General features: G+C 39.9%; 1 long non-coding RNA gene across 1 annotated transcript; it reads right to left on the bottom strand.

Moving 5' to 3' along the window:
* Positions 1-3,366: 3,366 nt before the first annotated feature.
* LOC112943455 lies at positions 3,367-8,853 on the bottom strand. The gene is made up of 3 exons (XR_003248581.1): positions 8,798-8,853; positions 7,085-7,157; positions 3,367-3,522 (listed from the first exon to the last, which is right to left on the bottom strand). It is a non-coding gene; the product is annotated as an uncharacterized LOC112943455 (long non-coding RNA).
* Positions 8,854-11,993: the final 3,140 nt, after the last annotated feature.

Here is an 11,993-nt window from a genome sequence, read left to right on the forward strand (position 1 = left end):
GGATGCACCTGCGCCCCGTTCCTCGGCGACCGCCTGACGTCACCAACCGCCCCGCGGGGGCGGCGGCGGCGGCCGCTGCTGCTGCTCGTGCGCGCGCCGCGGCGGCGGCAACAGCGGCGGCGGCCGCGGGGCGCCCCGCCCCCGCCGCGCGCCCCGGCCCGTGGCGTCACAACGGCCGCGCTCAACGGCCGCGCTCAACGGCCGCGAGCACGTGCTGGGCGGGAGGGTGAAGCGCGGAGGGGAACTCGCCCCCGCGCCGCGGCTCGCGGCGAAGAGCGGCTCTGCGCGACCCTGCGCGCCTGCTGCGCGCCTGCTGCGCTACAGCGGGGCCGGAAAGGGCCTCCGTGTAATGCCGCTGAAAGCAGTACTGAAAGGGGGCTGGTGTAAAAACTTTCGCATAGTGACACTCTTTTTTAGGGGAATGCAAAATGTGTGTGCATGCTTGTAGGTGCTTTACCCATAACATTTTCTAAAACAGTCACTATTAATTTATCTCCAATAACGTGTTAAATATTTTTTTTTCTAAAATGCATACTATTTAAAACTTAAACATATAGACAGGTGAAGAAATGTAGCTACAAGAATTTTCAAAACCCAAACTCTGTTATGTCCCCACTTTGAATGTTCACAGCATTAACAAGACTTTTCTAAGGTAACTGCTTTTATATATGCCACTACTGCCTTTCTAACTTCACTTACCTTTGTAGCGTAGGCTTTGCCCATGATCATYTGCGTGGCTTTGGGCAAGCCATCTCATTTTGCTTTCATCCCCTTCTGATCACTCGGCAAGAGGGGCAGGATAACAGCAAGTTCACATCTTCACAGTCCTTTCACCATCTAAAGCGCTGGATACGTCAGCTTGCGTTACAGCTAGAGCCTCCCCACAAAATGAAGCCTGCAGCTCGAGTCTAAGCAGGCAGTCTAAAAGTTACGCATCTAAATCCTTACTTCGCTGTGTGAAGGAAAATACACAGGCAGAAAAAATCCACAAAGGTTTCCTTAAGTTTAGAGCTGCCAAGTGAAGATCAAGACCCAGAGGTGCACGGCCCGAACACAGCTGTGGGGAAAGTCTCTGAAACCTGTCACCACGTACAAAACATTTACTGTGCAAGGTCCTCTCCAGGGGAACGTTACATCCAGCGATGCAAGTACAAAAAAATGAGAGGACATTTCAATTTGCACCAGCAAATTTACACTGGGAAAAGAATGAAACTAGTCTCACACCAGTGAAGAGAATATGCATTTTTTTTTTCCTAAAAAAAAAAAAAAAGGCAGCACACAGTATGGTAGCATACTTCTCAGCCTCTTCTAACAAGAATATAACATGCAAGTCATGCATAATTTTGTATATATCTGCATAAATAACACAATCAGCATACTGAAACCCCAGCATGGTCTGATGATTGCAAGTATTTATAGGAACATGTCTGCCAGGTTCCTTATCTATATATAGGCACTCAAAAACCAAAAATTCCCTCAAAAACTAAAAAGAAATGTTGTATTTATTTTTTTTCTATAATAGTATTTTCCAAGAAAAAACATTTGGGAAAAGTATCTATTGTTACTGTCTCATATATTATCACTTAATTCAAAAAGTGCTAAAAGAAAGTATTAAAGTCTTTTTCTTTTCTTTCTTTTTTTTTTTTTCTTTTTTTCTGTTTTCTTCTCATTTTCCCAATCTGGAAAAAAAAATCCAAGGCAGAACCAAAGAGTTCTGAGAGAAATAGTAGTATAGATAGAATTTCAGAGAGAAATCAAGTACAAATACTACTGTGGAAATTAAGGAAAGAAAATAATTGTTTACAAGACTGGTCTCATAGAATTTGGAGAATTTCCATTAAAAGAGATAAAAGGGAAGTGATGAATAGCTTGGATACATTTCAGTTGGGAGATTTTTTTCTTTTTACAACAATCCTCTCTAAATGTAGTTGGCTCCTGAGCTGAAACACAACCTAATTCATAGCTGCCATTTAAGTACCCCTAAATTCTCCAAACCCTWTTGGGTTAGACCAAGGCAGCCAGAATGGCAGCCAAGACGCTGGCCCACAGGCTTAACTTCTGGAAGCTGGATCAAGGTTCTCGTTTCTATTGAGGCCACAGGAATGGTTACTTTGTGGTTGATCTATTGGATGCAGAAAGGCAAATCTCGGCAACGAACCTGAAAAAATCCCAGAATATGGAAGCTTTTCTCCTCCAGAAAATTTCTGACAGAAAACTGTAAACAGTTCAAATACAGAAGACAGTGAATAGCTGGTTCCTCTATAGTTTATGCAATTTAACAAAATGTTACAGCTCAGTGGAATGAATTAGGCTTTTAAGTATCAAATCTGAAACAACATTTATTGTGGCAAAGGAAATGGTATTTAAGTGTCCTATTCAGCAGGGTCTTTATAAGACTTTATTTTCAGACAGTCAAAGTGAGGTTTTCATCTTACTTCTGATACTTGCAAACACAAATTTTCAATTTCATTGTGTTTTAAAAGAATCAGAGAGTTTATAAAAGGTCATTTGTGTAGATTTTTCATTATGAGTGCTGCTAGGAATATTGCAAATAAGGACATGAAAATATTCAGTGACCATTTACAACAAAGGTCTAGAAAGAAAATATCCTTAAAAAAAAAAGAAGTAATATCCATTTTAGATAAATACCTGTTTTTATGTAAGAGATGGTCTTGAACTGAACTACTTGGTCCTTCCCAAGGATTTCCTGTGTTCTTGTGGCAAACCATTTCCTACCTTGGTGCAACTGATCTGAAACACCAAGGCAGTTCCAGGTATGTTGTTATTAAATTAAAGGTGCAAAAATGTAATTTGAACAATCAGATATGCATATCTTCTTGCTTTATAATGGGAWCCAAAAGAGCCAAGTCAACCAAAGGAGCTCGCGGCAAGGGTGACATTCCTCACCTTTTCCTCTCCAGCTGCACATTCCCACACCCTTCCTTGCACTCCTCCTCATAGTGACAGCAATGCTCGTCTTCCCACAAGATGAGGCAGCTTGAGGAACTAACTTACCAGAAAAATTAACTTCATACATACAACTTTTTCTCCTGGTTTTCCTACTGGAAGTAGCTTTCAATGGGATCGAACAAGCACATGCGCTGGTGTAGGAGAAGGCCAGGCAACACAAAAGCAGGAGCACGGACAGGGGAAGGGGAATATTCCTGTGCTGGGAGATCTTTTTTTGACAACCCCATGGCTGGGAAAGCATGAACAGTATACTGTAGTAAACTGAACTTTCAGATATTTATACAATAGAAAACTGAATGTGAAAATGTAAAAATAAATCCATGTCAACACTTACAGTGATGTCATTGAATAAACATTATTCCAGATATATTAACCATCTGTAAAAGTACACACATATCTATGTAAAGATATACTGGTGTGCAATTTATTGCAATCGTTTGGCATTCCATTGCCTCTTCAGAAGTATTCCCGCTGAAGGAGGTGCACGTCTGCCTCCTCAGCTCTTGTCCGGGSACGAGATCATCTCATCTGCCTGATGGGCAGGTTTCCCTGCTGAAAGAAAGAATAGTTTGTTTGTTTGTTTGTCTGTTGCCCTAAGTGTTTTGCTSTGGGATTTCAGCTCCAAGACAAAACTAGACTTTCTGTAATAGCATTATAATAAGCAATTGAAGAAGAAATTGCTTTGAAATCAAGGACCCTTGATGTTTTTAGATATTTTTTGCAGAATTACAAATTTAGAAGAGAAGATCCTGAGAGAACATTCAGCAGACTGGACAGGTGGTTGCTCATTCCCTTATAAGATTGGTCTTAAATCCAGTAAACAAGAACTTGGAGTCAACAGATTCCAGGCCTGTACTGAACTATTTGTGCAGTATGTTGTATCCCTCTCGAGCTCTCCTTGGAGCTGTTGCACTTTTATGAATATTCTTTTCAGAGAGGCAGAAACACTGGTAATGTCCCTTATTTGGTATGCTAGAGACTCAGTCTGTCACCCACACTCTTATCATTTCCAAGCRATGAAGGCAGCCTAATAGCTCGACTAGCAATTAGCATTAGGACATTAGGTTGTCCCACTGTCTTCTGCCAGAGCAGCTCCCTTCTGGACACCTTCTGGTCAGGAGCCCCGGGCGCTCCGATCCAGTCCTGAACATTCCTACTGCTTGGTGAGTCATTCAGAGCCGGGATGGAACRGCAGAGCAACCTGATCCAGCGTGTGTTTTCCTTCCACAGGGAAGCTCTTGCTCAATCCCTTTCTGGAGCTGTTCCACCATGTGTTCATAAACATTCAGAGAAGCAGATTCTTGACAGTTCTTCTGAAGAAAATTAATTATTTATCCATTATTTATACTCCTGGCAAGCACCTTACTACCCGACTGTGGCAGTGCGTGTGCTCTCCCTTATTCTCCTGCTGGAGCACTCTTACCTAGGATTAATTTACTCGTCAGTGAACCAGAAAGATGTTGGCAGAATAAGCGGTTTGATAGCTTAGTGATTCTGTCATGCTCTTGGTATGCAGGAGGCCAAGGTTTCTCTCTGGGCTAAAAAAGCCAGAGAGACCTACAGTTCTGACAGACTGTGGGACATGCTGGCCCTTTAGCTTCTACCTCTCCACAAGGAGAACTGGGTAATTTTTTTAAATTTACCTTTTTAAAATTTTTTTTTTTAAAATCTTTTTGATTTGAAGATATTTTTTAACTAATAAAGTGCATTTAAAACGATGCTTTTAAAGAGGATGATTTCTTTTTAACTTAGTATAATTTTAAGTTGAGTTTATTTTTTAACAAATCCCTAGCAAACATTACTAGCCATTTTATGCAGCTAACAACTGAGACCAAATCAGCGGCACCCTAAATTCAAGAATTCAGATGCGGTGACCAAGTCATAAACACCACGGCTCTAAGGCAGCAGACTTTGAATCCTCAGATGCAGCAAAGAAAAGGCCAGTGATTTACRGAAAGAGTATGGAATGCTCCTGTAAAAGTTACTGTAAACTCTCAAATTCAGGAGTATTACTGCATAAGAACAATGTATCTTTAATAAGGGAAGGGCATTCTTATGCTTCTCAGAATCGAGCCATTCAGCAGTTTAATTATTACTTGTTTCATCCTTCAGCTACATTAATCTGTAGAGAAATCACTCTTCCCTTCCCAGTTGAACCGGCTGTTTCCCAGTACCTGCTCAGGTCAGTAGGATTCTTTCCCCTGTTTTCAGTGAATCACCTGACGAGCATGGTAAAGATAACAGCTTGGGCATGCTGAGCTGTAAATATTCTTAACCAGCCCGGCTAGCTTGCAATCTGTCAAAATTATTGCTGAAGCTTGAAAGTCATTTTGTAGGAGCAAGGCAGAAAAGGTTTTGCTAGGCTATTTTGTTTCCAAGCACTAAAGTCACAAAAGCACCCAGAGCTATGTGAAGCCTTCCTAGACTGTGTATATATTTGCTAGACTTGTATATATTTGATACACACAATATCCGGGAGCTCGTTTCCCAAATGCTGTCAGTAGCTATATATTCGGGTATGCGTACCCTCGCTGAGACACCCTCACTCAGAYACAAATACATTATAGTTAGAGGACAGAGTAGCAGAAAAATATTAAAAAGTAATTAAAATGAAGATTTTACATGCAAAAATAACTTGAAGGCTGATTTCAAGAATTCAAAGTGAATGAACACTTTCTAGTGCTGTAAACCCACTGCAACTATGGTCAGTTTTTGGAACCTCACACTGCGACTCCAGGAAAACTTGGAACAGGAGGAGGCAGTGAAGAACAGTAGGAGTGTGGTGGGCTTCAGCCATTCCCCATACCCACAAACGTGCACACACACACACACTGACAACACTGGAGACCAAACACTGGCATGCCGAGATGCAACGAGGTCAGACCAAGTAGGAACTAACTACTCAGAGCTGTGAAAAGAGATTTGCAGCTTTATGTAGACATAAGTCAATATTAAGATTTTAGAAGGAAGGGAGTATTCTTGAAGTGCAGAGAAAAGGAAAATATTTTGATAGCAACGTTTTAGACAGACTGAATTGGAGGGAGAAAGACAGATTCAGTCGGAAAGGGGGTGGCTATTGAAACAGCCAGTGCACAGGCCAGGACTGAAGCAGTGGAGAGTGGAAAGAAGGTTGACTTTTGAGGAAGATGGAGGTGTGAGACTTGCAGAGCCCTAAAATATACGTGGAGGAGAAATGCAGTAACTGCTTTAGTGACCTAGACCTAGGTCACTAAACGTGCATGCAGTGCTAAGAGTAAGAGAACAGTGAAAGGATGTAAAGATAATGACAGGCACACCTCCCAATTAACCAGTCTTCAAGTTAATTTAACACTGTCAAAATGCCATTTCTTACCTCTGACGTATTGCACCCAGCCTGCTTTGGAGTACTGAAAGCAAACAAAYATATTCCTATTCACTGACCAAAATCCATCAAGGACAAATTATTCCTTGAATTAAGGGCAAACTGTGTAAGTTCAGTTCCCTGGAACGGAACTGTTTGTTTCCCTTTCAAGTAGAATTAATTTGCAAAATGCAAATCATTAATATAAGAACTCCCTTTTTTCTTTCTTTTTGTTTTTGTTTTAATCATTTGCAAGGGTGTCAACATTCTGTGACATTTCCTTTGCTGGGTTATCGCAGGCTCCACAGAACATCTATTGTTGTTGCATGAAATATCTTGATAAAGGCACAGCTGTGAACATGACCACTACAATCCCTTATATGTAATGTGATATTTATTCTTTCTCTTCATGTAGTATAAAAAGCYGCTGTAATCATCTTTACGGTTCTCTATTTATTGAGCAAATTAAAGATAATCCTATCAGCTCTTTAACTGAGATGTTACTGCCTGCATTCTCTCCAGATATATGTCAAATTTAATAAGCATTTGCTTACTGCTTACATTTGGGTCACTTAAGAGCACGTGTTTTCACCAACCCAGGCTTCAGAATTCCCCTGCTCRGATCAGACAGAGGCATTTCACAGTGGAACATTTGACCAAATGAGAATATTTTCAGGCAAGGGACAGAATCAGCAATTTTAATATTTGTTCTGCTCATCATTTTTATTCAGAATAAGCATGGCTAATTTATAGAACGAACAAAGGAATACAGACCTTTCAGTTAGAATAATCCAAATAGAGTTCATGCTGACAGTGACTGAAGCAGTTCTTATGTAATGGCCCTTCACTGAATGGAATAAAACAAAAGGTGACCTTAGTATTGCTCCTGTTAGACAGATGGCAATGTCATACATAAGCYTCCATCAAAATAGGAATTGATGGGCAGTTTTATTGGATGCCTGTTTGGAAACAGCAAATAATAATGCTACTTTGGGGGTGGCACATACACGCAGCTTGCAATATGAAAGCTCAGAATCTCTATCTAGCTGAGTCTAGGCAGGGTTGTCTCCCTTGTTTCCAAGATTTCAACAAATAAAATACTGCAAATAGCTTTTGAAAAGACTGTATTTTATTGCAGGAAGAATCTTGAACTCAGCCTGAGCCTTTATCAGCTTTACAGCACTGTTTCTTTCAATATATTAGCACCAAATAAATCACATAAACCAGAAGGAACTTTTCACTCTTGGAGCACTAGCTTTTCTCTTGGAACTTGGAAATATGATGGATGTGCTGCTATCATTTTTATTTCAAGCAAAATTGATTGGCTATATAGCGCATAGGAACCTGCTGAATTAAATTCATCTCCTTAATGGTATCTAAGCTCTCGCTCAAATAAATATTTTTTCTAGCAATTATTGTGGAATATAGAGTGATTCATAGCCCAGGTAATGATTAGACATATAGAATATTTTCACGTAATCTTTATGCATACTATTATGTCTTACTTTATCTGAAAATATAGATTTATYGCAGTGAATACCAGAATTAATCAATCAGAATTAATATAGCAGAACCAACTGTCATTCCTTTTGTCTATTATTTTCTTCCCAAACACATTTTACTACACCTCATAGTACTGATCATTGTTGTAGAACAGTACCAAGGAGTGCAGTGGTAGCCACAGGATTCTGTTTATTGTTTTTGTCATTCAAAATCAGCAGGAATTATTCCTATGCAATTTGCTTTTTAACTTCATTTGGCAGCGACTCTAAGAGGAATAACTCAATCTCACAGTATATAACCAATTAGAAATGCAATACATTTATAGTCAAGCTTCTGCTCTCAGGTTGACACAGGCTATAGGAAAGCTGCTTCCCCATGCTGACTTTTAACTAGCGAATCTTTCTAATTCAGAATTGCAGGAAAGTCTTTCCATTTATTACAATAATGACCTACCAAAGCCTAAAGGAAGTCAGAAAGTGGCATTTCCTGGATGATCTCCTACAGAGAAGTAGTTTCTTACTTTCTTCATTGGAAAACCATCTTTCTTTCAGCTCATGCTTTTTTTCTTCTATGATTTTTCTTTCCAAATACCACAAATGGATAAAAAGCACCTAAATAGCTTAATCACTCTGGAAGGCTTTTCTGTGCCAGCCTTAGTCACTCTGCAGTCACGACCTTGCTGTGTTCCTGCCTTTAAATGACAAAACCAGAAGGGCTTGGAACATATATTTTTTAAAAATACYCTGTAAGCTGGGGTTACAAAATATCATCCAAATGCTGTCGCTAACAGATATTTCTTCATGCAAATGTGTAGTCTGACTGCAAAATTATTGAAAACGCTGGCCCAGACATTACAATTCTCATTTATCTTATGAACTTTGGCCGTTATCATAAAATGTCAGCAATTCAGCAAAAACGAAGTATATAAACTCAGGAGGAAACAGYACCAGACGTTAATACTGTGGAAGAATTGTATGTACTCACCAATGAGAAAGTCTGGGTTCTCAGGCACCAGGAAAAGCTGTCACCAGCAGCACACACTGGTTGAAGCTAGATATAATGGCAGCATTAGCATCTTCTAAGAAACACCATCATAGTAAAGCAGGTGACATTAATCCTGGAGAAAGGCAGGCAATGCAAATGGTGGAAAAAAACTACTAAAGAAGAAAAAAATATCATGASTTCAGACATATGAAAAAAGATCCATTATTTAAAGGTACTTTCAGGCATTTTCATAGTATTTAAAGTAACAGCCTTTTAAGGTTCAGTCAGTGTTTAAAAATATTTAAAACAGTGTTGATTATAATACACATACACTAAGAGCTTRTAAGCATGGACAGGTGTTCTGAATTACTAATTTATGCAAACAAACTTCATATATCAGAGAAATATTCTGAAGAAACTGTCCTATGTTGAAGTGTATAAAAAAATAGATCTGTATCCTATTTGAACTCCTTGGTGCTACAACAKGAATGCAAAACAGCAGTACTACTGTGTTGCATACTCTATCCTTGTCAAACAAGCAAAACTACAAAACAGCAGTAACAACACAGAAAAACTACACAGGCAGTGAAAAAAGAAATTTAAGATAAAACTCATTTTATCTGATACACGGGAGTGGGAGAGCATGGCCATGCTTTATTCTAGAGCAAGAGTCTGGTATTATTTGCTACACTGTAGTCCCAAAATATTCATGTGAAGTCAATAGGCTGGACATATACTTACACAATGTGTAAGACATTCTAAAGCCTGATAATTAATGGGATACACGTGGAAGACATCTGGACCACCCAAATTCCTGTTTGGTTTATATAATGGCTTGCTCCATTCAACATTTGCCCATCCCTAAGTTATCCCAGCTTTTGAGGCAGGCTTGCTATAATTAGAGTGGTTGTAGGACATCGTGCATCAAACAGGATCTTTGTAAGCCCTACAACTACTTCCTCCAGCTGCTTTAACCATGACAGATTGAAGTAGAGGTTTCCTGTATTGATGTAAAACCTTCCTAATACATTGCGCTGGATGCATGAGGGTTTTTATCATTACATAGACACTGCAAAATCGTGTGGAACTGACAATAAGCTGGAGTCAGAAAGGCTGAATGTAGTATCTGTTGGCAGATAAAGTGCAATAAAAAAAGAGCACAACAGAAAATAATGCTACCGGTTGTAAAACTTCYGCACGTGACAAAGGAAATCCATGTGGTGGTGCATGTTCATCTAACTGTATCTCTATGGGGTATGTCAGGCCTTCTGCAGAAAGATCCTTCTGCTCTGCCCGCTGTGTGTTTTGGGGGATAAATCCCCTTACATGCATGTCGTGATGCTGGCACAGCACCCGGCTTTCCTCTGCACTGTTCTCTGTGGCCCTCAGGGAAGTCCAAGGGAGGACTCAATTAAGAGCAGCCTAATGCACTTCCCTTCTAAAGCATGAGAATGGGTGTTTATAGACAGACGTCTTAAGTGTGCATTTTTCTGCTCRTGCAAGAATCCCTGGCTTATGCATTAAGGAGGCAGGCCTCACCTGACAGCCGGGATTTACCTCAGCTGCAAAAGGTTGTAGATAACACTGATCAAACAGCCACTGCTGGCACAGCGGTAAGAGCTAATTTCATGGTCAAAAATTAAACCAAGGAGCATTAGAGCGGCACAGGRTTTATCAAGGCTTTTTATCTCCTTATATAGTATTAGATACATATAACTACAGACCTTTAGGGGAATCTTTCTTCCTGGTATAGGCTCTGCATTCTGCTGCATTTGATGCATCAAGAGGAAAACATCCTCATGACTGAGGGACAGAGGTGAAGTTCTTCATGCTGCACGTTGTATTAGTGATGCTCCAGCTTTCAGAATAACCAGGAACAGAGAGGCTGCAGAAAGCTACTCCAGCTAAAAGCCTCTCTCCAATTGGAAATGGATTCCAATTTTCTGTCCTTCCATAAGGCAGGGAACAAAATGCCATCCCTATTTGTTTCTCTATCTCTTAGAAGTTATTTCAAAAGAAAAAAAAAAGTCACATTATGCAGTTGCGTCTGCACTGTCAGTAAAAAAAAAAGGAAGTTCAGATCTTTGCCTGCTACTAGCACATGATGTTTATCAGTGTGTGTCTTACAGAAACTTTCTGGTAGTTTTGGTAGCTCTCTGTAAACTGTTTTCTGTATACCTTATATCTAATTCAATGTCTATTTTTCAACAGGAAAACTTTCTAAGATTCCACAAGTCACAGAAAGAGTCCTGCTTTGACTATTGTCTCAATACTTACGGGGGCAAGTATTAAAAGAAAGTAAAAGTATTCACTTCCAGCTCATTTCTACAAGAATTATGATAAATGAATTGACTTTTTTTTTCTTGTTTAATTCCATTTGAGTTGTGAAAGGTTGCTCATTATTTAGCTTTTGTTTGATGTTACGCATTGGTAACCATGAATTTGTTTGGGGTTTTTAAAGTAGTTTTTAGGAAAGAGAAGGTGTCAAACCCAAACTAGGTTTTATAACAATGTCATTACATAACTATCCAATTAGTAGCTCATTCAATGCTATTAATAGTAGCATCCTCATCTAAATCATACTGTGTAATGCAACAACAACTGGCATGAAAAGCCACCTTATTAGTTATTCATTCTCAGAAGAGAATTCATGAACTTCATGGAGATTTATGAGATGTGGGGCTAGGTGCTGCTGTTCATTAGCTGCTGGGAGGCTCTCCGGTAAGTGCTGTTTACCTTTCCAGACACCCAGGAGATTTTAGGTTGTTGAAATGTATCTGTGGAGGTACCTGAGGAGCCGATTCGTGTGGCCGGCCTGGAGAGCTGGGAGTGGGAAGGGTGGGGTGTTTTTGTAAACTTAATACAACCTTGGGGCCTGAACCCTGGAGCTTGGATTAGGTATCGAGCAAACACCGGTCTAACGTCCACATTKCTCCCATATCTTTTAATCAGCGTTTGAAGTATATAAGCTTCATAYGTATTTGTATTTTACACACATTTCCTACAGAAGGATAGCACAGGTAGAGCTCACACCAAGGTAGCCTGACATCAAGAACTTTCAGCAGYCTTTTTCTTTGAAATAGCATCTACGATTTAGTATTATGTTTCCAATGTACATTAAATAACATGACATAATTAATTCTTGATGCCAGACAGCTGATACCGACTAAACCTAGAAGCCTAGGTCCACATATGA

The sequence above is a fragment of the Nothoprocta perdicaria genome, unplaced genomic scaffold, assembly GCF_003342845.1.
Source record: "Nothoprocta perdicaria isolate Ctin4 unplaced genomic scaffold, notPer1 scaffold_149, whole genome shotgun sequence".
Lineage (NCBI taxonomy): Eukaryota > Metazoa > Chordata > Aves > Tinamiformes > Tinamidae > Nothoprocta > Nothoprocta perdicaria.